We start from the raw sequence: 27,225 nt of genomic DNA, 5'->3' as shown, positions 1-27,225 counted from the left end.
CTCAGGGGACCGGCTGAAAAAGGGGTCCCCTACTCCTCCGCCATCTTCAATACCTCCCCGAGCAGTTCACTTATTAATCATGACCTAAAAGATGGGAAGAACAGTTGGCTGATGAGGCTTCATCCTTTTCAAAGAAATTAATGTAAGCTTCATATAACATAAAATCAACCATTAGCCATTTTAAATGTACAACTCAGTGACATTTAGTACAGTTCATCCAATATTAAAAGAGCTCTGAAGGAAGAAAAATTTCAATAGAGAAGCCTCTAGAGTACTAAAATACCTCAGTCTCTAAATACTCACCTAATTCTTTCTGTTTGGTATGTTATCAATGCTGAGCGAACTGGGCACCTATTTATCTGTGACCCGCATTTCTTTAATAGAACTTGTATTAAGGGTTCTAATTTGGAATTCTTTCAGCCGTGTATTTTCTTTCGTGTTTCCTCTGATTGTAAATTCCATGTGGGCAGGTAACATAACTACTTTCATTTATGCTATATCCCTAGAGTGTATTTAGAAAGCATATGCTAATGATCGATTACCTACTACTGATACTTTTATTTCCATTTATTCCTTAGCAACTCCCCAGGAAAGGCTTGAGGTTGCGATTATCCCAGGAGAGGACTCATCAAGCTAAATCCTGATCAAATCCCGACCTTTTTGAGCACCCATGAAGGCTGCTGCTACAAGGTCGGACATGAGGTGGCGCTGTTGCGCTTCATCACGACTTCCCATTTTTCACTTGGACTGATGTCTCCTTTCTACCCGACCTTGTAGCAATCACTAGACGCGGCACTCAGTAGATCAGCAGCAAGTGCAGCGTTTACAGTTTCAGCAGAGGTTTCCTGCTGGCTAGTGTGTGGTGAGTCCTGGAAACCTCAGTGCCCACAGACTTGCCTTTGTGGGGAGCCCGCGCAGACTCCATCTTTGCTGGCAGCCACGCCCCACCAGTGGGAAGGAGGGACTGAAAAGCATTTCTTTGAGGCTGGCACACCTTGTCGTACCCAAACCGATAATTTTTTTCCCCTCTGGCTGGGCCGGTGGCATCTGAAAGCAGAGTGGCCGGAGGGGGGACACGGTAGTGAACTGGGGTTCGGGGGCAGGAAGGGTGGGATCTGGATGGCAGTGATGCCACTAGGGGTGGACCTGGACGTTCTGGAAGAAAAGAGCGAGGACCAGAGTGGGACGGTTGTGAGCGGCGGTTCGAAGTTTATGTGAACGAACAATAATCACCAGGTGAATGAACCTGTATTTCTTTGGAAGGAACATCTTGTGGGTTTTGACTTTTATGTGTTTATGACTGTACAGTGTGATATGCCGTTCCTTGGCGACCGAATTTCTGTTTTCTTCTTAATCTGTCTTCTCTTTTTCTGTGCCTCTTTCCCTTCTCCTTGTCTGTCAACCTCATCCCCATTTTGTCTCCTTTCTTTCCCTTTCATTTCGGTGACCGTGGCCTCTTCCTGTTATGAGTCCCCTGGTCATCCGAGTGTCTCGTACATGTCAGACCGAGCTTGCTCCCTGCTACTCAGTGAGAGCCATCAGCAGTTGTGGAAATCAACCACCAAAGCTCCTGTCCGGTGCAGGACACACACACCGAAATGCACCTGGAAACCGTGCCTTCCGCTTGACTGACCCTCCCCAGTACTCCTCACTCCTGCAACGGGCCAGCCAGGTCTCTCAGTGAGACTCGGGGACGTACAACTGACCCTTGAACAACGCAGTTTGAGTGGTGCAGTGCTGTAAATGTATTTTCTCTTCCTTATGATTTTTTAAAGTGCTTTCTCTAGCTTGCTTTATTATAAGAATACAGTATATAATATGTATAATCCACAAAATAAGTGTTGCTCGATTGTTTATGTTATTGGTAAGGCTTCTGGTCAACAGGCTATTAGTAGTTAAGTTTTGGGGAATCAAAAGTTATATGCTTATTTTCTGCTGCTCAGGGGATCGGTGTCCCTAAACCCTGCATTGTTCAAGGGTCAACTATACAGGCAGACTTCAGAGATATTGCGGGTTTGGGGTTTGGCTTCAGAACACCGCAATAAAGCAAATATTGTGATGAAGGGAGTCAAATGAAATGTTTGATTCCAGTGCAAACAAAAGTTATGCTTACGCTCTGTACTGTAGTCCATTAAATGCAATAGCATGATGAGTAAAAAAAAAACAATGTGCATACCTTAATTAAAACTACTTTATTGGGGGCACCTGGGTGGTTCAGTCAATTAAGCGTCTGTTTTAGGCTCAGGTCATGATCCCAGGGTCCTGAGATCTAGCCCCCTGTCAGGCTCTCTGCTCAGCAGGGAATCTGCTTTTCCTTCTTTCCACTGCTCCCCCTGCTTGTGCTCTCTCTCTGTCTCTCACAAATAAATAAATAAATAAAATCTTTTTAAAAAATTATCATTATTTAAAAAGAAAGACGCTCTTTCCCTAGGGGTGCCTCGTAGCTCAGTGGGTTAAGCATCTGCCTTGGGCTCAGATCATGATCCTGGGTTTCTGGGATGGGGATAGAGCCTTCCTTGGGCTCCCTGCCAAGTGGAGAGTCTGTTTATTCCTCTCCCTCTGCCCCTCCCCACTGCTCGTGCTCTCTCTCTCATGTGCATGCTCTTTCTCTCTCTCAAAGAAATAAATAATATCTTGGGACGCCTGGGTGGCTTAGTCCGTTAAGCATCTGCCTTCACCTCAGATCATGGTGGGATCGAGTCCTGCACTGGGCTCCTTGCTCAGCAGGGAGCCTGCTTCTCCCTCTGCCTGCCGCTTCCCCTGTTTGTGTGCTCTCTCCCTCTGACAAACAAATAAATAAAATCTTAAAAAAAAAAGAAATAAATAAAATCTTTTAAAAAAGACTCTCTCCCTCCCCCCTCTAATATAAATAAATAAATCTTTTTAAAAGTACTTTATTGCTAAAAACATGTTAACTGTCATCTGAGCTTTCAGCGAGTCATAATCAGTGACTGCAGACCACGGTAACAAATAAAACAATAATTTAAAAAGTTTGAAATATTGTGAGAATAACCAAAATGTGACCTCCTTTTATGTCAAGTATCTCTGTAAAGACTATTTCCAAATAAGGTCACATTCTGTGGTGGTACTGGAAGCTAGGACTTCAACACATGAATTTTGGAGTGGCACACTTCAACCCATAACAGTTCCTTGTTCTTGCATTGTGTACATGCTCAAAGTTAGTTGAGCACCTCTGTTTCAGTTGTCTTCTGCAGAAACTTTGTTTTCCCACCTTTCCCGACTCTTCACAAACAGCTCCTGCAAGCATGGGCTCCAAACTCCTCCAAAGAGTTTTGTGATTCTGCAGCTCTGTTTTAAACTGAGTGTGTTAGTTTCCTTTTTTATTTTATTTTTTAAAGAAGAGGAGAGAGTATGTGCGCTGAGCAGGAGGGGCAGGTGATGGGGGGAGGGGCAGAGGGAGGAGGAGAGAGAGAATCTTAAGCAGGCTCCACGCCCAGTGCAGAGCCTGACTTGGGGCTCGATCCCACAACCCTGAAATTGTGACCTGAGCCAAAATCAAGAGTCAGGCGCTTAACCAACTGAGCCACCCAGGTGCCCCGAGTGTGTTAGTTTCCTATTGCTGCTGTAACAAATCAGCACATATTTGGTGGTTTAAACCAACATAGATTTTTATCTTATAGTTCTGGAAGTCAGAAGTCTAACATGGGTAGACAGGTCTGCTTTCCTTCTGGAGGCTCTCTGGGAGACTCCACTTCCTTGCCATTTTTCAGCTTCTGAAGACTGCTTGCATTCCTTGGCTTGTGGTTCCTCCAACTGCAAAGCCTTGTCAAGTTTTTCTCATACTCCATATGCTGGCAGTGATGCTTGTGCCTTTTTCTTCCACATTCAGGGTCTTTGTGATTACATCGGACTCACTGCATAGTCCAGAATAATCTCCCTGTTTTAAGGTCAGCTGCTTAATTTCATCTGCAATCTTTATTCCCTTTTGCTATTTTAGCACTATTAAAAACTAACAGATTTGTAGTTCTGGAGATTTGGACATGGATGTCTTTGAGGGGCTGTTATTTGCCAGCCACACTGAGCTTTCAATGACTGGGTTTTCTTTACTGGGTTTATTGTCCTATTTTCACTATGAGGGATCAATGTTTCACTATGTGTAGCAAAGAACTTTATATCCCTTTAGAGAAAACCAGTATCCTGCCTAATGATAGAACTAAAAATGTGTTCCCATGGAGCAGAGAGCTGGGTACCTTGATACTTCCCATCTAACACTGTTAGAAATGACTTCCCAGCCCTACTTGTTCATTTAGCATTACAATTAAATTCTTTATACCCAATTTATTTGTATAGGTTATTTTTCTATAAAAATTTCTTTTGGATCCAATGCTATTATTATTATTTTTTAATTTTTTAAAGATTTATTTATTTTAGAGAGAGAGAGAGTAGGAGGAGAGAGGCAGAGAGAGAGGAAGAGAGAGAATCTCAGGCACACTCCCTGCCAAGTGGGGAGCCTGATGAGGGGCTCAATCTCACAACCCTGAAATCATGACCTGAGCTGAAATCAAGAGTCAGAAGCTTAACTGACTGCACCACCCAGGTGTCCCCCAATGTTACAGGTGAAAAACATTTGTGAAAGATGATAATTTGGAGTTTGGAGAAACTGATCCTAGCACGTTTTTCTTTTCTCTTTTTTAAAAAGATTTTTAAAAATTTATTTATTTGAGAGAGAGAGCATGAGCAGGGTGGAGGGGCAGAGAGAGAGGGAGAAGCTGGCTCCCCGCTGAGCAGGGAGCTCGCTGCAGGATTCAGGGCTGGATCCCAGGACGTTGAGATCATGACCTGAGCTGAAACCCACGCTTAACTGACAGAGCCACCGGGATGCCCCCTACGCAAGTTTTTCTGACAGTACTCAGCTATCAGGGCCAGTTGTATGTCAAAGCCACCCCTCCTTTGTATACTTTGGGTCAACTTCTCCAAAGTCCCTCTTAAGTCAGATGGGGCTGGCTTGACCCAGGCAGGAAAAGCTCCTGTTGGCCCTTGCACACATGCTCAGTCTGGGTCCCAGTGTAGTGCTCCTTCTGGCTGGTTAGAGGCTAAGGCAGCAGGAAAGGGCTTGTTTATCTGAGCAGTAGAAGTGACAGTAGTAAAGTTGCTTGTGGTTCAAGGAAGGAGGAGGAAAGCTAAGAAAATGCTAAATATTTATCTTCATTGCCTTTTCATCAGATTTATAAGCAGATTCCACAGATCCAGCCAGTGTGGTCTGCAGCTGCCCTGCCTCCTACCTCTGTGGTCTTTCCCCACAGGTCTCAATGCCTGATCCCTTTAGTGTTGGGGGTGGGGGCTGATATCTTAGTATGAGTCAAAATAAGTTCTGGCAGAGGAAGAAGAAGGGAACAAAATATCCACTAGAGTAAACTTTTTTGTTTTTTAAAATATTTTATTTACTTATTTGACAGAGAGAGAGAGAGGGAGAGAGAGACAGCCAGCGAGAGAGGGAACACAAGCAGGGGGAGTGGGAGAGGAAGAAGCAGACTCCCAGCAGAAGAGCCTGATGCGGGGCTCGATCCCAGAACGCCGGGATCACACCCTGAGCTGAAGGCAGACGCTTAACGACTGAGCCACCCAGGCGCCCCTCCACTAGAGTAATCTTAAAGTCCTGCAGCATCCATAATGAAAACACAGCTGGAATGTGAAATCTCTAGTCTTCAACCTTGGGCTCGTGTGGAGTAGATTTTCAGAGGCTGGTCCAGACACATAAACAGCCCAAGGACCCAGCAGGCAGAAGAAACTACGGAAGTATATGCACATTAGGAATTCTAATAACTAGGATCCTTTTCCTTACCCTCACTCCTACAAAACTTAACTGAATAACAAGGGATCAATTCTCCAGCTAGCCTCATGCATGATGGAAACTGGCAGTGAAAGAGCACCAGGAGGAGATTCAAGACGCACAAGAGTAGTTTAGCTTAAGTGCTAATTAACTGTTGGCAGACACCTCTCTCGTGTGCCTGAGTCTCCTCACTGGTAAGCTAAGGAGGTGAGGTTTTCCTGTTGCTTTCAGATGGCTCTTCTGATCCGGATTCTGTGGCATTTGTGGAGCGTGTGTTCCATTTCACAGCATGTTCATCAGGCAGAGTAGAGATGGAAGGCGGGGCTGCTCTGTCTATTGTTTCTTCAGCAGGGGTGTGGCTACAGCAGCCTGAAGGCACAGCAGGGGTCACTTATTTACAGCACAGGAATAGAAAGCCTTTTTGATCTTGAGGTTGAACCTGCTGTATTTGCATGGGTTCTTGAAGCCCAAGCATCTCCCGTATCAGCAGGTGACTTGGGTTTCACTCCCGGTCCTTCTTGCCCTCACCCACATTCCATTCTTAGGATGGACTAATCTGGGATTCTAGATCCCGAGCTTTCACATCGGATTAGATCTCTGATTTATCTTCTGATCCTGGGCAAGTCACCTCGTCATTCGGACCTTAGTTTCCACGTATGAAGTTGTTAAGACGCCTGTGGAGTATTCTGAAGTGGTTTTCTATTATAAAAATGAAGATAACTTTGAGGAATATTCCAATTCTGTCGGATTGGGAAAAGAGAAATATAAATAAGCCAAATGTGATTTTATAATTATCTATAAAGCACCACCCCTTCACCACCACCGCATTTAAGTCTGCTCTTCTTGGGCTGATATTAAAATTGATTATTTTTAATTCACTGAGTTAGTGTTGACTGGGGAATGGAGGCAAGCTGACTTAAAAATGAAATTATGAGCTTACATTAACTACAACAGATAGCCAATAGAGATTTGATAGTATCAGCAAAGCCATAGGTTGTGGGTTTATAGATATTCAGATGTGTGTGAGATATATCAGTCCCAAAAAGAAGTTCATTGAACCCTGGGATAGAACTCTCTGTGCTAGATGGAAATCCTTATATTTTTTACACCTGAGTTATAGGATTTAACAATGATATTGGAGACTGCTCCTTTGTGGCTTTTATTTAAACCTCAATCAAACATATTTTGGGTGCCCAGGGAGCAGTGTTCTCTGTAGGTTAGATATGCAGAAGCATTTATGTTGATAAGCATTTAGAAATGTGATTCCTTGGATACCATCTCTAGTCCCACCAGTTCGTGGCAACCTGAAAAATTAGACTAACTCAGGCTCATCCAAGAATATAATCTGGGTTCTGACACTAAGAGCCACAAAATGTGGTGCTCTATGGTCTGTGCATTTATCCAAATATGAGAAGGGTCAGTAGCAGACTTTTAGTATGCTATGATTTTAGACATAGATAGCATGTCTGGGCAGCCTTTAAGCGGCATGTATTGTCCAACCTATTCTAGAATGGATTTTCTCAGAGACAGAACATTCTGTGATATCACCAAGTCATACCAAATTCTGGCTTAACCTTTAGAGGTCATGGAACTGTAAATATTAGCATCAACAACAAATAGGACTTGTCCATTGGAAACTACAAAATATCATTGAAAAAATTAAAGATCTAAGTAAATGGAAAGACATCCTATGTTCTTAGGTAGGAAGACTTAATATTGTTAAGATGGCAGTACTCCCCAAGTTAATCTATCTAGTCAATGTCATCTCCACCCAAATTCCAGATGGCCTTTCTTACAGGAATTGTCAAGTTGATTCTAAAATTCACATTGGAACGTGAGGGTCTTAAAATATCCAAAACAATCATCAAAAAGAGAATAAAGTTGGAGAACTCATATTTAATGATTTTAAAACTCAATGCAAAGCTAAGTAATAAAGATTGTATACTACTGATACAAGGATAGACATACAGACCAATGGAACAAAGTTGAGAGTCTTGAAATAAACTCATACCTATGGCCATTTGATTTTCTACACAGTGCCAAAACAATTCATTGTGTGGACACACTGGATATTCATATGCAACACTTAAACACTGAAATTGTGCTAAAACAACTGGATATCCACATGCAAAAGAATGAAATTCAATTCTTACCTCACAACATAGGCAGAAATTAACTCAAAATAGGTCAAAAACCTAAGTTTAAGAACTAAGACCATTATTCAGCCACAAAAAAGAATGAAGTATTGATTTCTGCTACAATATGGATGTGATGGTTAGGAAGCAGAGTTCAGATGGTGGAGAAGCAGGGGGACATGGGGCTTTCCTCATCTCTTAACACAGTTGTACTGAGGTCAGATAACTTGGAACACCCAGGAAATCAATCTGGGGATTGGAAGAAGAATTTCCACAGTTGGAGGGAGACAACATAGCAGGTGCAAGGTACATGGAAGTGAACTGGGGAGAGAAAAGCTGCCTTGCTGCAGAGGGGAAGAAACCCTTTCTGCAGGGAGAGAAAAGGGAAAGAGGGAGAGATAGATTGAGAGAGTGTGGCATCAGGTTTGCAGAAGAAAAAAACTTCTCAGACCACAGACTGTGGTGGTTAATTTTATGTGTCAATTTGACTGGGCTTGAGGAATGCCCAGATAGCTGGGAAACATTACTTCTGGGTGTGTCTGTGAGTATGTTTCTGGAGAAGATTAGCATTTGAATCAGTGGACTGAGTAAAGACCTGCCCTTACCAGTGTGGGTGGGGATCATCCATCCTGCCAAGGGCTGAATAGAGCAAAAAGGTGGAGGAAGGTGACTTTCTCTCCCTTGAGATGGGACATCTATCTTTTCCTGCCCTCCAACATTAGAGCTTCTGGTTCTCTGGCCTTCAGGCTCTGGAACGTACACCGGTGGTCCCCAGTTCTCACGGCTTCAGCCTCCCATTGAATTGTACCACCAGCTTTCCTGACTTTTCAGTTGCAGACAGCAGACTGTGGAATTTCTTGGCCTCCATAACCTCATGAGCCAATCCCTATAATAAATCTCCTCTTACATATCTATATATCTACATCTATGTATCTTATTGGTTCTATTTCTTTAGAGAACCCTAACTAATACAATGTGGCCTTAAAAACATGTTAAGTGAAAGGAACCAGACACAAAGCTACAGATTGTATGATTCAGTTCATATGAAATGTTCAAAATAGGCACATCCACAGAGACAGCAAATAGGTTAGTGATTGCCAGGGGTTGGGGGGAGTGGGCATTGGGGAGCAACTGCTATTGGTACAGATTTCTTTTTGGGGGATGATGAAAATATTCTAAAATTAGGTAGCAGTGATGGTTGTACAACTTTGTGAATACAAAAACCACTGAATTGTATACTTTAAGGATGAGTTTTATGGTACGTGAATTATATCATGGTCAAAAAGAAAGCAATAATGAAGTTAATTCTAATTTTGCAAAAAAAAATGAAAAAAGAAAAGAGAAAAGATTTTCAAGAATCTGCTAGGAAGATGGTGTAATATAAGAAAACAGATTCCAAAGCCACAACCTGAGAATTCCAAATCCCTGTTACTAGCTGTGTGATCTGGAGAAAGTTATTTAACCTCTTTGTGACCCAGTTTCTTCCTCTATATGTAAAGTGCTCAGAACCGTGCCTAACACATGGGGAGCACTATATGAATGTTTGTCATTGTAACTACACGCCATAAAATGTGCTAAGCTGTAGCGGGAAGCAAAAACCAGTATCAAGGAAGCTATGCTACCCGTAAATGACAGTTTAGGAGGAGCGGAGCAGGGCAGAGTCCAAAGCAGATTGTTTCACTTGGTTTATTGTCTCAACTCTGCTCCACGTTGACTCATGGAAAGAAACTGAGTTTAGTGGAAAAGGAGGGAGAGATAACATGGGTCCAGGATACAATATCTATATTTAACCGTTCCTGGGTCCCGAAAAAGATCCAAAACTATGTTAGGAGAGACATATCGAGGAGGGATCAATCAGAGCAAGGGATGGTGAAAAGTACTTAATAAATTTTTGTTGTTCAATTTAAATAAATATTAGGCAAAAATTTTGAGAGTTGTCCTTTGGATTTAGATAATAAACTTACGATCTTTGTTCTCTTCCTGTCTCTACTGGGATCTTGTTACCTCTTTCATTTCAAGATAAAATCAAACAAATTTATAAGATTTTATTTATTTATTTATTTATCTATTTATTTATTGTGAATGGGAGAGGGGCAGAGAGGGAAAGAGAGAATCTCAAACAGACTCTGCGCTGAGCACAGAGCCTGTTGTGGGACTCAGTTTCACAACCCTGAGATCATGACCTGAGCCAAAATCATGAGTCAGATGCTTAGCTGACTGAGCCATCCAGGGACCCCCGGACAAAACTTTAAAGTTCATGTCACCGCCACATTTTTATTCCCAAGACAAATCAAGAAACCAGCACGGTGGCAGGTATTTCTAATAATATTCACATTCCTTTGTTTTAAACTGCTTTCTGCATCCTTGTAGGGTGCATTTACTATTCCTTACTTTTCTGTAGCTCTGATTCTTTCTGTCAACATATAGCAAAGAAGGACAGATTACATAGCCATTTCGAGGGGATGATAGAAGGTACTACGTTTTTTACTTAAAAGGATAGAGAAAAACTGTTGTCCACCTTTCCTCTAGGTTTTCCACTTCTGAATTCTATGTGAATGTATGTTACATAGCTCTGGCTTCATCATAGTTTTGCTTTCTTGGATACTAAATAAATAATTATAATGCCTTATATTTTTACTTTATATATTTCATAAAGCTTTATATACACACTTCTGACAGAGATGTTCATTGGCTTACTTAAGGTCACACACAAGATGGTGCTAACCCAGGGCCATAACTGAGATCTCATATCCCCTTTGCCTGTTTTAGAAGATGATTCTTTTTTTTTTTAAATATTTTATTCATTTGTTTGAGTGAAAGACAGCATGGGCAGACAGAGACCGAGGGAGAGGGAGAAGCAGACGCCCTACTGAGCAGGGAGCCTGATGTGGGGCTGGATCCTAGGACCCCAGGATCATGACCTGAACTGAAGGCAGATGCTTAACTGACTGAGCCACCCAGGTGCCCTGAAGATTCTTTCTTTTCATTCTACATTTCTCCTAGAACTTTCTATTAAGAAATAATCTAGGTGAGGAAAATATGACCAATTCTAGGGCAGAAGGCAGCTGTAGCCAAAGTGAAGATTAATGCCAGTGCCTCATTATAATTGAATCCATGCTGGTATAGAAATAGTATTATTTAACATTCATTTGATGTCAGGTTTTCCTCCAAAGTGCATCTCATATCTGCATTAATCTGTCTTCCTAAAAATTATTGATATCGATATATGAGAGGAGAAAAAGTATGATCAATAAATGACAGATAGAACAAATGAGTAGAATTAGCCTGGAATTCTCTGAAATGCCAAATCCTTAACAGCAGTTTAACAGATCTCCAAATCATTTACTATTGAGAAGCTCTAACTGTGGGCAGTAAGGATACTTCAGAAGAGATGGCCATAGGCATGCAGGGGCAGGGGAAAGGAGGAACATGATAATTCTACCTTGGATTTCTGAAATCCATAAATTTCTTTTAGTCTAAAATTTTAAAATCCTGTTATATATTTTATCTTGTTTATCTTGCCAGAATGTCTCTGACTAGGCAGTTCAAGGATTATGATCCATTATTTTATGGACTGGGAATTCAAACCCAGGGATGTGATAAAACTTGCCCAAAACGACAGAGTCAGAGAGAGACAGAGATAATGTTAATACATGGCTGCCAATATAGAATTTATTAAACTAGAACCTGATGAATTTTAAATCTGACTATATTACTTTACCTACTAATATAAAAAACCATTTATTAAAAACTTCAACTGGATATAAAACTGAACATAAAATTAATGAACTTGACAATAAAATTAATATATTTATAGTATTCCATTGTATAGCTGTATAAAAATTTGACATCCCTTTTTCTATTAGTTAGGGTTTTCCAGAAAAATAGAGCCAACAGAATGTTTGTGTGTCTGTCTATGTATCTACCATCTATTGAGATTTACTTTAAAGAATCTGTGAATAGTTGGGAAGTACAAAATCTTCAGGGTAGGCATGCAGGCTGGAGACCCAGTTTAAGTCCAATGAGCTGGCAGAATTTCTTATTCTTCTGGGGACGTCAGTCTTTTTCTATTAAGACTGTCAACTGATTGGAGGAGGCATGCCCACATTATGGAGGGTCATCTGCTTTACTCAAAGTTCACTGACTTAAATGTTAATCTCATTAAAAAAATTCCTTCACAGAAGCATCTAGAATAATGTTTGACCAGTTATCTTGGTACCATGGCCTAGCCAAGTTGACACATACAATTAACCATCCCACTTTCCTTGAAGAAAATTTAAATTTATTTCTACTTTCAATTTTTTTATTGTAGAAAATTTCAAGTATATACAAAAGCAGACAAATAGGTAGAATGGTAGGATGGCTACCTACGTATTAACTACCCAAATTTAACAGTTTTCAACACACGGCCAATAGTGTTTCATTTATATCTCCACACACTTCCACTGCTCAAGTCCTGGGATTATTTTGAAGCACATGCCTATTTCTGCTTTCAAAAGAAATAAATAACAATACAACAAAATTTTTTGCACATTCAGAAACATTTTCCATTAAAAAAAAATCCTTTTATGGGATGCTTAGCTGGCTCAGTTGGTGGAGTGTGTAACTCTTGGTCTCAGGGTTGTGAGTTTGAGCCCCATGTTGGGTGTAGAGATAGCTTAAAAATAACATCTTAAAAAAAATCCTTTTGTAATTGACTCCTGGGAGAGATATTATTGGGTCAAAATTATGAATGTCATTAAGGCTCTTTTCTTACATGTTGCCAAATTTGTTTCCATAAATGTAGAAATTTAGTTCCCTGTTAATGTGTTAGAGTGGGCTTTTTAAATAGGGTTCTTCTCAGCATCATAATTCTTTCATCTTTTTCTTCTTAAATGGATAGACAAAAAATTTTGCATCTTGTTTTTACTTGAATGTGTATTATTTAATTACTAGCTAAGGTAAACATCTTTAATCTTACATTACCCTTCTTCCATATTTGTTAAACATTTTGGTTTGGTATATTGGTTTTCTTCTGCTTTTCACTTTTCATGACCATTTATTTATTGCCATCTTAGTAATGTTCTTACTATAGTTACTAAGTTATATAGATTTTCTATGTTTTTATTCATTGATTGGTTGATCCTTTTCTTTGTGATTTTTTTTTTCTCTATTGGAAGGAGTCTTCTCTCTCTCTCTCTCTCTTTTAAAATATTTTATTTATTTTTTTTGAGAGAGAGAGAATACACAAGCAGGGGAAGGGAGAGAGACAAGCAGACTCTGAGCTGAGCGTGCAGCCTGCTGGGGGGGCTCAATCCCATGACCAGGAGGTCATGACTGGAGCTGAAATCATGAGTCAGGTGCTCAACCAACTGAGCCACTCAGGCGCCCCAGGAGTCTTCTCTTTTAAACTTACCAAGTCCTCACCTCTAATATAACTTACACTGCTATTTTTTGTTTCTTAAAACATATAATCATTTTTACAACTAAAATTTAGTTTTGCATAGGAATGAAGCCAAGGATGGAAATTGTTATTGCCAAACGAGTAACCATAATATGCATATTATGCATAACCCACATAATGATAATGAATCTTAGTAGTTCTCAACCTAGCTGTAATTTAGTATCTCCTGAGAAACAGTCCCTTTTTTCAGTGCTGATAGGTGAAATCATAATTATGGGATTCATAATCATCACAATCTCTTCCAAGGTGGGGGGTGGTAAACCCTAGTGTTGGTAATTTTTAGAAAGCTCCCTACAAGATTCTTAATGTGTAACCAGGTTTGAGAATCTGCTTGTTTTGTTTCATGCTGCCTTCTTTATATTAAATTCCTAAAGATGTACTTCATTACATGTTCTATTAATCTTACTCTCTGTTTTTCAATGTCATTGTGTGTGTTAGGCTTTGTAACATATTTAGGCCTAGGACATGCCCTCCCCTCAAATTCTGTTTTGTTTTTAGAAGGAGAGATCACTGCATGTTGGGATGTCACTAGTTTTTTTCCTTATCTTGATGGAGCCCTAAGTTTCCAAACAAATCTACTGTATGACCCCCTCCTTGAGCTTTTCAACTTAGTCCTCTCATTTATACTTAAACATCTTAAGAAAGCTACCTAAACTTTCTCCCATCCTCGTTTTCTGTTTCTTCCCTGACCCACCCCACTCTGGCTCTGCTACTGCGTTACAACTATTCTTTCTATGACCATGAGTGATCTCCATTCTGCCTATATCCAATGAGTGACTTTTTCTTATCTCTCATCAGCTTCAGGGTCACTTGTCTGAGTGAGTGATTTGAGAAAACTAACTAGGTTGTGGAAGTAGATTCCAGGTAAAGATGGACAGTTCAGATATAGACTGAAATGTAGGCAAAAATACGCAACTTGGGTTTATAGGATGTGAGCAGAACCATAGGGGCAGGAGGTTAAGACATGTGTGGGTGGGCATGAAGTAGAGTGGGGGTGAGGTGATGGCCATTATTCGAGCACTAAACCAGCAGTATCTGGGTGTGTGTGGGGGTGTCCTTTCCATTTGTAGCAGGACCTCAGTAACCAGTCTATCATGTGAAGTTCTTATCTAATGAAAGAGAATTGATTGAGGCAGAGAAAACAGGAAGAGCCTATCCACCTGTGAGACATTCAGGATAGGACTCCAGATTTGACAGTGCTTGGGTACTAACTATGAATAAATGCACACCCCTTATAAAAATGATCAACCTTAAGTCTTCTCAGATTGGGGAGTATGGTAAGAAGAATGGGGAGAAGGAGATGAGACTATTGGTCTCCTTACTGCCTCCATCAAGATTGGTTCAGGAACTGGGTAAAAATGTAGCTAGCAGATAGGAGGTGTCAATGGAACCAGCTAGGAGCTGAGAAATTGAGGACAGAAGGTGAATTAATTAACTAATTAATAAATAATAATTAATTAATTGATTAATAATATATCACTATCTAGCATTCTATTTTATATCTTAGTTTACAGCATTATGCTCTTTGATCCATCTTGTTTAAATCTCTCTTCCTCAACATGATTGTCAAATTCAGAGACCTCTTAGCAGGTATAATACTTAGACTGTCAAATCATATCTAGTTAATATGAAGAGATTTAAAACCCACATTAACTTTATGATTACTTTAACTTCTTCTTCACACACAGGAGTAAATACAGTTTGTCCACAAATGTAAATATTTTGAAAATAGGTGTTTTGTTTTCTTATGCGGAGTTATATATGTTTACTGATTGGTACAGCTTTAGGACTACCTCCCAGCCTGGGAGAGAGGTGAAGGAGGGAGGGAGGAAGGGAGAGACTACTACATATTACCTGCACTATACTAGGTACTTAATATCAACTGTCCTGTAGAGCTTTCAACTGCCTTGACAGATAGGTATTATTGTCTCTACTTACAGGTGGAAAAACAGACGCTCGGAAGGGTGAGAATGACTTATATGCAGTCATTATGAATGGTGGACCTGAGATTCAAATAGAAGTCTGACTCCAAATCTCCTTCTCTTACCACTATCCTGTAGGAAATTATAGGCAGGGTAGGGATAGGAATGAAACTTAAGTTTATGGGGCTGCCGTGATACAGGTCAGAAAATGCCAGTCTGAAGGTGCCTTCAGAATTTGAGAGGCAAGGTGGTATAGCAGGTTGAGGGGACTTGCTGGTTGCCTTGCCCCTTTTCTGATGTAATTCATTTCTTGCTGCTCTCTGTGGTTCTTCACTGTCTTCAGGAGAGAAAGAAGTGTCCTGCTCCCTAAACAGGGAAGGGAAGGCATGGCAAGGTCAGGTGTTATGCCTCTGGATGCTTGATGAATCACCTATCAAATCAGAACTAGAACTTCAAACCTCTCTGTTAGCATAGCACCAGCTTCGTGCTGATTCCACGTCTCCCAATTTCCAGACTGCTCAGCTCCGAAGCACACTGACCTCCTCCTAATGAGGGAATCTGCTGTTTTCTCCTTGCTGTGCAGAATGACATTGCCAGAGGCGTCTTTTTCCATCTTGCCAAGCGTTTGTTATTATTTACCTAGGATTACCTTCTATGTATAGAATCTTTACAGGGACACACCCTGCATGATGGAGCACTGAGGTAAAGGGCAACTGAGCTGATTTCCTGATTGTGAAATCCCCTGTCCATTTGTTTCTCTGCCTGCCTGTGTCTGGGACTCATTTATCAGAGTATGAGAAATTGTGTGTGTGTGTGTGTGTGTGTTCCTGCAATCTTTCACAAAATGTCTTCCTTCTGTCCTTTTCAGTGTGGCTCTCCTCTCTGCCAGAGGGCAATGTGCTAGGATAGGCCAGAGGAGTGGCAGAGCCACAAAGGGCTCCTCGTTTCTGGGGGAAACTGCCAAGATTTTTAAAGTACCAGAAGTCTCCCCACCACCCCTGAATAAAATTTCTAGCAGAATGAGTAGCAAAGAGGGGAACCGATCCTTGGAAATGCAATGTGACTGACAACAGTAGCAGCGAGGTGTTTGAGAGAAGCCCCCAGCAGGTGTCTTCTGGTGTGTCAGGTAGGAGAAAGGGGACGCAGAGGGCTCAGAAGCGATTCTTGTTTAGAGGTGGGTGGTAGTTGTGTGTCCTTGGCTTTTCCCTTATTGAGAATCCTTATTCTGGGCTGGGGAAATCGTTGTTCATTAGTGATCTCAGGAGAAAACCATCAGTGGGAGAATATCTAATTTGAGGTTTTATATATATATATNTACATGGAGAATTATGGAATCAAGAAATGAGAAGTAGAATGATAATCATAATAAAAATAAAATGTCTTGAATTTGTATAACATCTCAAAGGAAATAAAATGTAATCTCTGTAATCATATTTAAAATCTGATGGGGCGTGTAGTGTTACTGCAATTCTTATCTGGATGTTAGGGGGCCTGTCTTGCCATCACGTTGCTCCTCTATAAAGCAAGCTTTTGGGAGGGACCAGGCTAGAAGTTAAGCTTCTGTGTCTCTATCGTGTAGCATGTGTTTTAGGAATTCCTGTAGATATGTAAAAATAAGGAGCAAGAAAAGCTGATAACACTCAGTCTCCTTGTTAAAAGACCTTTGTTTAAACAAGGTCAGGATTCCCAGGCACCACAGGAGACTCTCTTCCTACCATTTCAGAGTGCGTTTCAAGCTCTGGGTGAAGGAAGGTGGCGGAGGGTGAAGATCAGAACCACAGCCCTTCAATATCTGAGAAGAAAAGGAGGACAAGGGATTCCCTCTGGGTAACCTCCCCTTCTCTTTGCCTCATCCACACTAGGCGATATCACCCTTCACAAGGCAAGTTATTTACACTAGCTAGGTTTTCTGGATTGAAGGAGGGTCACCTCTTCTGTGCCTTTCCCTTTACTCTTTGTCCTCTGACAAGTGTGCTTCAGAAGAAATGTGGAGCCTTGGGTGCTGCATGGTCATTCTGTGTCTTAGGCCAGTGCCCTGTCTCCTGGAGTTCTAGCCCCTTCCTGACCCTCATGCTCACAGTGAAAGATTGCTAGTCCTGGAAACTAGACCTTTTCCCTCAAAAAGCAGAAGGTAGAAAAAGGATTGAGATCAGATCCAGGAAAATGAGCAAACTAAGAAAATGATCCTAGATTCTCTGATCTGGTGAGTCCTGGGAAAAGTTTCTGATTCTACCTTTATTTTCTTAATACATTTTGAAGACAGACAGGCAGACATTGTCTGTGCCCCTATAAGTAGATCTTGGAGAATACACTTACAGGCAAATTCTACTCACCTGTCCTTCACAAATTATGTTGTATTTGTTGGTGAAGTTTGGTTTCAGCATTATGCTTTCTATGATTCTTTTGGATTCTGACATAATTCCTTCTTGACACTATTGGTCTTGTCCATTTGAGTGACAAGTACAGATGTGTAGTAAAGTAGTTTAAGGAACATTGGGTTTGTAATTAAAAGACTGGGGTATGAAACTTGCTGTGTCATTTACTTGCTTTTTTATGTTTTAATTTTTAAAAAAGATTTTGTTTATTTTTATGACAGAGAGAGAGAGCACAACCAGGGGGAGCAGCAGGCAGAGGGAGAAGCAGCCTCCCTGCTGAGCAAGGAGCCCGATACAGGACCTGATCCCAGGTTCCTCAGGAGCCCCATGATCTTCGGGATCATGACCTGAGCCAAAGGCAGATATTTAACTGACTGAGCCACCAGATGCCCCTGTTTTAATTTTTTTTTTAATTTTTTTTTTAACCCTGGCTTATTCAGAATGTTATCTTTCTGAGCTGCAGTTTCCTCNGAATTTTTTTTAACCCTGGCTTATTCAGAATGTTATCTTTCTGAGCTGCAGTTTCCTCCTTTGTGCGAAAGTGCCTAGCATAATACCTGGCACGTTGTAGTTGCTCAACGTATGTTTATTGGAGCTGAAAATAGGAAGGACAGCTTGCTTTCCAGAATGTTAAAGATTAGTCATTTTGGAATCCTATAGATAGATCTGAGCAGTTCTTTTCTATCTCATTTCCAATTTAATATGTTCATTCCAATAAATGGTTTTTGTTTTATTTTGTTTGTTTTGCTAGACAGCTCATGGATAAGGATGAAGGGGGAGGGGAAGGGAAGGTGAGTGAGCCCTCAGTCTGGGGGCTGCTACCTCCATATATTTTACCCTCCTCACCTAAAGTCTTTGAGCCCTCTGCCGCATAGCCCATAGCTATTCATAATTCCCTTGCCCAATGTGGCATCCATCTGGGTGGATGGGTCACTTGTCTTCATAAAAAGAACGTGGCTGGTGGACCCACTTGTGTTGATACACAGGTGGTAAGGTTGAGGGTGAGGCTGGTGTAACATTTAATCGTATCTTATGGGAATGGGACCAGGTGTTATACAGAGGTCAATCAAGGAATTTCTCATAACACATAGGCAGATGGAATATAGGAGAATGGATCTAATTTTTAAAGTTCTATTTGTAGATGTATTTTGTAAGAAAAATTTCTTCTGGACACTCCTGAGTAAATTGCTGACGATATCTGGGAGATTATATTGTGCTCACTGGACAGAAGTGTTGCTAGTAGGAGTTGTGTTATTCTTGCAAATAGAACTGTGTTTGTGTATAATGAAACAGATAACAAAGATGTGACATGGTGTTATGCTTGCGTTGTGCCTCCGTGTAAGAGTTTGGAGAGTTTATGTTCATAGTTAGCTTAATTTCAGTTACAATCATTCACTTGTCTGGTCTCCAAACTACAATCTTGCAAAGATTTGGGTTGAACTTTGCCCCTCATTTCACTCTTATTTTCTTCCTATTGTATCTCCTTCTTCATTGTGCTATTTCCTATTCTAGATTCTCAATTCAAGAAGGGAGCTGAACTTTTCAATATGCCAACAGAAAATCAGAAGTGACTGAGAGGAGAGAAAATAAGGAATGATAACCACAAATGAGGCAATAATATTGTTTTACTTAGAGCCCTGCTTGAGGAGATTAGGCACTGTTAGATGTAGGTATGTGTAAACTATAGACAAGCTGTGTACATAGTTTCCAACCATTAAATGGAATTATCAGAATAAACAATTTCCCAACTTTACGGAATCCTTGATTCCAACAGCTTGAATCTAGTAATACAGGGCACTAAGGTGAGAACTGTGGGATAATGTTTTATATATTTAAGGGACCTTACAGTCTAGGTAAGAGAAGAAGGAGTATCCAATATACACTTTTTTTCTCTTCAAAGATTTTATTTTTAAGTAATTTCTACACCCATCATGGGGCTTAAACTCACAACCCTGAGATCAAGAGTCACATGCTCTACTGACTGAGCCAGCCAGGCACCCCTACATTTTTGTCTTAACACAGTGAGAAAACTGTCTAGATGTAATCGAAGGGGATAGAGTATTGGTCATATTGTACAGAAATGTCAAGAACACTGATAGGTTAGAATCTAACCAATAGGAAGAGTCATCCTAGAAGGTTCTAGCATCAAGGCATACCTTTTCTCAGGTTAACACAGTGGGCAGGCAAAGTCATGTGGTAATTGAATATTTAACTGCAGAGAGAAAAGCGATGTGGAGAGGAATACTGTTGCCACAAGTAAATATGAGCATCTTCTGATATAAGTGCTTTGGTGGGCTCTAAAGGTGGTAAGGTTTCCTGTGTAGGCTTCCATGCCTATGGGGCGAGTATGCCTGGTGTGTTTACCTTAAAAATTCTGGACTCATTTCGTCTATTCCATATGTCTCTAGCCAAACTGCAATAGTTGGAAAGAGCTTATTGTACAAATGCCTGGAAAGCAATCTACCAAGTGGCCCTCACCATAGCCCCACACATTTGTTTCCTTGCTCCAGCATCCAATTACATTGGGCTTCTAGTTGTTAATAAACCTAGCTTCTTTAAAGTATGCATGCCCAAATAAAACTACACAAATGAACCTTGTTCAGGAAATGTAATAGAAGGTCATACTGTATCCAGATGACCACACTGTGCTCTGTAATAAGTGTGATCTGTAGGTGCCAGGGTATAAGCATGGATTTGAGTCATTGGGTGTGGGTGGGTGTGTTTGGCTGTGTGCCTATAGTCGTGTTTGGCCCACCATGAGCAGTTCTAAGTGAGGATGTCTGTGCACATAGGCCTTTAAATTACTTTCTTCGCTATGTATTAGTGGGTGTGTAGTTTGGTTTCTGGGCAGAGCTTGCAAGTTGGAGCTGGCTGCTGACTGATTTTTTCTTCCACTTGTAAGGTGGTTAAAAGAGATTATGCTCACAGAACACTCCCCGGAGAGCCAAACTCGTTAAACTGGCTGCTCCCTGAATGAACACAATTACATCTGATAGTGCACTGAAAAGGAAGTAAGAAGAAAGGAGAACAGGAATGAGAATGGCAGTGAGAAATTTTCAAGCAGCTTTTGAATTCTCCTGACTGTGCTAATGTTTTATTATTGAAGATCTTCTCCTTCTCTACGGTCTCCCTGATTCTTACCCTAGCACCAGTGTTTTCCTTCCATGTGGTCTTACGGAATTGAGGAAACTTTCTCAAATGCCTTTTACCTTGCCTTCTTGGCTTATAAACTAGATGAGATGGACTTTGTTACCTTATAATTCATTGACTTCATAGATCCCTTGTTCTGTACAAGCCCACAGATAAGAAGGTGCCTCCCCTCTCCCCAGTTTTCCTCCTGGCTACTCCTCTGTATACATGGGCTTCCATCAACCAACCACACAACTGTCTTTCTTCTGAGTTGTAAGAAAATTGCCTAATTCACATCTCACAATATAAGCTCAGGGATCTCCAAGAATAGTGAAGAGAGGGTGAGGTTGGAACTGGAAGGTTTCTTTATGTATGTGTTTCAGGCACTAAGAGACTCTGCCTCAATAAGTCCCATTGTGGTTACTAGTATCAACAATAAAGCACAACATGTAACAGAAGGTCGCATAATATGGTGAATAGCACATATGTACAATATAGTATTCTGTAATTCTGGTTTGTAAAATTTTACTTGTTAGCAAATCACTACAAAACTAGATCACTTAGGATCACCTAAACAGAAAAAAAATAAAATTCAAAAAATTAAAAAAAGTTCTTTTTCCAGATCAGTCAGAATTAATTAGAACTAGGGAAGACTTTGTTAACCAAGGGCAAAATAAAGTTTGTAGATATCTATATATAAACATTATATAGATATTTCAGAAAGATAAAACCAGGTTTTGGGAGGTGTACTTTCAAATATATGCTGATCATGTAGAATTAAGTGATGTACCTAGAGAATCTCTGGCCCAGTAAGCCAGAAACTGGTTTACTTGGAGGAGAATTTGGAACTGAATACATACAGAAGGATGCGGTGGGAGAAAGATTTTTATGGTATATCACTTTAATTTTTTTTGGAACTTATGAATATGTATATATATGTATATATATATATATACATCTATGTGTGTGTGTGTGTGTGTGTGTGTATTACTTAAGAGAGAGAGAAAGAAGATGGCTTGATTCTGATACTCTCTTTAATCTATATACTAGTAGGGATGAATGCCTGTGTCTGTCTATATATAATGACCAGGGGAAGCTCCAATTAAAAAATAAGTGATACACAGAAAAAAAAATTAAACCTGCTTAGGATTATAGGGGAGGTGGATCATTCCCATATAACCCACAGACCACAATTGCTCAGACAGGTGCTGTGAACATGAACTTGAGCTTTGGAGCAGGGGTCTTGGGTAGGAGGGGAAACTTAAAATAATTTGAGAAATAATGGCATAAAAGGATAAGGCCAGATCAGGGCTATATGGGCTGTATAATAGAAAAGGGAAAAATGCTAGGAAAAAACAAAGTTCTTCACACTTGAATATCAGGTAGATGGACAGAGATGAATGGATGACTTAGAAAGTTCCAGATAACCATGCACTTAATACCTAATGATCTTCTGAGGTGTCTTAAAATTCTCTGTATGCTCCATTTTATTTTTTTCAGAATAACTCCGTCCTTGGGAATTATTCTCAGTGGTGTTCTGTGCATTCTCTGAGGGCCAAGCAAAGGAGTGGACAGCTGTGTGGCCTGGGAGATGAGAGGGGCATGGCACGAATTCTACTGGAATGCAGTCTTAGTGACAAGCTGTGTGGTAAGAACAGACACCACAGATGCCTGTCTAATCAGAGGTATTCTAGGATTCTGATTCTGATTCTAGGATGACAGAGACTAAGGTCTGCATAGATTCTAGAAGGAGGATGAGTTGACCTCTAGTAGATTCTGCTTCTGATTCTAGGATGACAGAGACTAAGGTCTGCATAGATTGTAGAAGGAGGATGAATTGACTTCTAGTAGAAATGAAGATGGTGTTCATCAAGGAATGGGCACTAGAGGTCATTGTCTGTGAAGAGGGACAAGTGCCAATCAGAGATCCAGATGCTGCATACTTCACCTCAGCAGGAAAAATGAGATGAGACACAGAGCACACTTGACAGGCTGAGAAGTGGAGACACTGGGGTTTCTGATTAAAGAGTTGCTCTCAATAGTGGTTCCATTGTATGGAAATGGAGGAGAAGAAGGAAGAAATGATCATTTCATGTATGAGGAGCTGAGGACTGGTGGGTACAGGAAGTTGTGTGGACATCAGATTGGGGTTCTTCTTCAATCTCTCATCTTCCTGCTTGATTTCCTACCCAGTTGTCCGGGAGCAGCAATATGAGATCATCATCATCCCAACCATTCTAGTTGGCACCTTCCTTATCCTTCTTGTGGTCATCCTGAGGCTTTTTATCAGAGGACAAAGAGCTCAACAACAGTCTCCTGGACTCCGAGGTAAAATTCAAACTGGGGCTGGGAGGAGGGCCAGGGAAGATGGAGCTTACAGAAAGTAAGACCCAAGTCTCAGTGAGCCCAGGTCTAGAAGGTGAGATCCCTGCTATGGGAGAGGCGGTATGGGGCCCCTCTTGTGGAATTGAGGGGTGGTGAGCTCTTCTCTAGGAAGTCATGAGTAGAAACTCAGTATATGCTTGTTAGTTGAAACAACAGTAGGTAAGGCAGGCTTCATGTGACCTGTTTTATCTTCTTTGTCCTATTGCACTATCAAATATTTGGCCACGTGAGTGTCTACATATTGGGGAGGAAAATTAGTAGGTAAAGCCAAAGGCTTTGTTACCAGTCTTAAAGGATGACATTTTACTCTGTAATACATCCCAGCCCTGCTCATGCTCCTGGACTATATGATGAAAAGGAGTGGCCTTCATAGTAGTCTTTGAAGCAATAAGTAGGAGATAATGTCCTGTTCTGAAGTAACACTTAGCATATAATGAAAGTGAATTAGCTTACATGAAACTAAGAGTAAAGAGAAGAAAAAAAGTCATGACAGTGATCAGAAACTGTTTAGTGGCTGATCCCCATTCTCTATCTGAATGGTAAATTGGGTGATGGGCATTAAGGAGGGCACTTGATGTAATGAGCACTGGGCATGATAAGCAACTGATGAATCACCAAATTCTACCCCTGAAACTAATAATGCACTATATGTGAACTAAACTGAATTTAAATAAAAAGTTAAAAAAAAAAGTTATCCCAATTCTCTTCTTCACTTACAGAAAAACTTCTCAGGGAAGTTGTCTAAACTCACTCTCGTGACTTCTACTTGTCACATTCTCTTTCAAACATACTAAAATAAGGCTTTTCTCCCCACTACTCCACCAAAACAATTCTCTCCGAGATTGCCAGTGACAGCTATATTGAGTCCTCTTAACCTGTCAAAAGCATTTGGAACAATTTTGCACCTTCTCCTTCTTGAAACACTTTATTTTCCTTTTAAATCTATAGTCACTCCCTTAATGGTCTTATTTTCAGTCTTACGGATTCAAACACTTTCTCTATTCTAATTGTAGTCCCCCGTTGAACTCCAGATTCTTATTTAAACCACTTACTTCGCAGTTTGGATCCAATACACATCTCATATGTAATATGCCTACAGCAAAGGTCCTGAAATTCCCTCACAAATGTCTTCTGATTTTCTATGAAGTGTTCAGTCTAAAATTTTGCAGATGTCCTTGACTCCTCATTCTCTCATACTTTGTATCCAATCCGTTAGCAAATCCTGTTAAACTGATCTTCAGAAGAAATTTAAGCCTCTTTCATCTTTCATAGATCGTTGTAGTACACCCCTAACTGGTTTCCCTACTTCTTTCCCTGTCCCTTTATGGTTCTCCACAGGACAGCAGAATGATTCTTTTAAGGCCTAAGTCAGTCCTGACAATTCTCTGCTTGGAATAAAATAAAAAATAAAATAAAATAAGATGAGATGAGATGAGATGAAACGAGATGAAGTGAGATGAAATAAAATTAAATAAATAAAATAAATAAATAAATAAAATAAAATAAAAATTTTATTAGAATAAAGACAAAATTCTTTCAATGGCCTTCCATGACATGGGCCCTCTCTGGCCTCAATGTTGTATAATTCTCCAATTATCCCACATGGTTCCATCTGTACTAACTTCATTTTTCTTCCTCAAATATGACAAGAATGCTTCTTCCTCAATACCTCTGCTCATCCTGTTCCCTCTGTCTGTAATATCCTTCCTGATACCAGTATGGTTTGCTCTCTAATTGCTTCCTGGCATTTCTCAAATGTCATCCTATCAGAAAGGCCTGTCCTGGCCTTGAAATATAAAATAGCATTGTGGATAGCCTCTGATTCTGCTCTTTTCCTTTATAACACTCATCACCTGGTATGTTGTTATCTGTTTCCTCTCTCCTACCACTAGAAAGTAATCATAAGAATCTGGGCTTTGCCTATTCCCAACACCTAGAACAGTTCCTGGCATGCAGNGTTTTTCTTCCTCAAATATGACAAGTATGCTTCTTCCTCAATACCTCTGCTCTTCCTGTTCCCTCTGTCTGTAATATCCTTCCTGATACCAGTATGGTTTGCTCTCTAATTGCTTCCTGGCATTTCTCAAATGTCATCCTATCAGAAAGGCCTGTCCTGGCCTTGAAATATAAAATAGCATTGTGGATAGCCTCTGATTCTGCTCTTTTCCTTTATAACACTCATCACCTGGTATGTTGTTATCTGTTTCCTCTCTCCTACCACTAGAAAGTAATCATAAGAATCTGGGCTTTGCCTATTCCCAACACCTAGAACAGTTCCTGGCATGCAGGATGTGATATCTATCAAATGAATGGATAGATTAATGAATGAATGGAGGTTTAATGAGAAGAATGAATTTCTCTTTTCCCATGGAGAAAAACTAAGAAAAGGGGAAAGTATCAGAAGATTTTGACTGAGACTCTAGGAAATATGCAATAATTTGACTTTGGGGACATCTTCAGGGAAGAAGAATAACCATGGCTTAGAGTAGAGTAGTTACCCAATAACCTTCCCTCCACCTTTAAAAACATTTGATTGACTTAAGCATTAGTCCCTACTGGTAGTCACCACCACGTTTTAGGTATCTGTGGTTTCAGTGCGTATCCAGGAACTTCCTTAATTGTTTCCATACTATACCTATACTGAACTATAATCCTGAGAAGGATAGAAATAAAATGTCATTACCACTTTCCAGAGGTCCATTTTGAGTTGTCTTAGAAGCAATTGGGTTATTATAAATGCTTTACAAGGTTGGTACTGATGCTGGTTCACAGAAGGTATCCCCCACATGGGGCAGAGAGAAAATGCTGCAGGAACTTCTTTTCCAGTGTGTTCCAGGCTCTGCTTTCCTGGAGAGTCCCTAGGGCAGGGGAAGATGACTGGTATCATCTCTTTGTTCTAGGCATCGTCCCTGTGCCTCCATCTAGGGGCCTAAGCTGGCAGGTGTCAGGGCACGGAGGATGTGTGTCTGTTCCACTTAAGGAGACATCGGTGGAAAGCCTCCTACGAACTTCCACTCAAGCTCTGGCTGAGCTGCAAGTGCCCCGGGAGCAACTCTCTGAGGTTCTGGAGCAGATCCACAGTGGTCGTTGCGGAGCCATCTATCGAACCAAGATGTACACGGGGGACCCTGCTAAGCCGAAGACTGTTGTCCTCAAGGCTTTGAAAGGTAAACGGAGAAGTGTTTGACTTCCGTTTCCCTTTTTTACTGTTCTACTTTGAGCCCCCAGCCACGAGCCCTAACAAGCTTATAGACATTAAGATGTTAATCAACAGATAACTGTGATCGCAGTTGTGTGCAGGGTAAGAAGGGGATAAAAGTGAAAACTTGAGGCGGGAATGTTTTTCCTGGGGTCTTTCCCTAGCTCAGTGTTGCCTGTTGAGGCTGCTAGAACTGATTTTTTCATACTGGATATTAGTGCACGAGGATTTTGAGGTTGTTCCTTCATTTATCTACACTATCACTTTCCCTAATACTGTTCTCTTTCTCCCTCCCCTCCCCTGCCTTCCCTCCGTTGCTTTCTTGGTTTCTTCCTCCCTTCCTCTTTTCTTTTTTTCTCCTTATATGGACCAGTAGTAGTGGATACATAAAACAGAACAAGTACGGGATAAGCAACAATACTAATCAAAAGGCCTAGGCAGTGATAATATCTGAATGTGAATACTTGCCCATTTAGGCAGATGAAAGTCTATCCAGTTCTAAGGCCTATGATTCTATATTTGCTTTGACAAAAAAATCAGTGACATTGAGAATTATCTTTGAATTAGTTCCCTTTCTCTTTAGTTTTTGTCTATACTTATTCTCCTTTAGAGTCTTGAAAATTACCATCTGAGGTTGCTTCCTCCCTCATACCTCCCATTTTACTGGTAGTGTTCTGACTGGTTCCCATGGCTTGTTTGTACTCCATAGAACCGGCTGGGCTTCATGAGGTGCAGGATTTCTTAGGGCGAATCCAATTCTATCAGTACCTGGGGAAGCACAAGAACCTGGTACAGCTGGAAGGCTGCTGCACAGAAGAGCTGCCACTCTTTATGGTACTGGAGGAT

General features: G+C 40.7%; 1 long non-coding RNA gene across 2 annotated transcripts; it reads left to right on the top strand.

Annotated features, from left to right (window-relative positions):
- Positions 1-926: 926 nt before the first annotated feature.
- Positions 927-27,225, top strand: LOC117796651. 2 transcript variants are annotated; one of them, XR_004621213.1, is made up of 5 exons: positions 927-1,236; positions 22,296-22,525; positions 22,604-23,123; positions 26,081-26,347; positions 27,089-27,225. It is a non-coding gene; the product is annotated as an uncharacterized LOC117796651 (long non-coding RNA). The 2 variants fall into 2 exon arrangements; XR_004621214.1 differs by lacking the exons at positions 26,081-26,347; positions 27,089-27,225 and having other exon boundaries at positions 983-1,236; positions 22,296-22,443; positions 22,989-25,124.

The sequence above is a fragment of the Ailuropoda melanoleuca genome, chromosome 16 (genome assembly GCF_002007445.2).
Source record: "Ailuropoda melanoleuca isolate Jingjing chromosome 16, ASM200744v2, whole genome shotgun sequence".
Classification (NCBI taxonomy): domain Eukaryota; kingdom Metazoa; phylum Chordata; class Mammalia; order Carnivora; family Ursidae; genus Ailuropoda; species Ailuropoda melanoleuca.
Note: the sequence above shows the minus strand (reverse complement) of the source record. Positions and strands in the feature narration are given on the sequence as shown.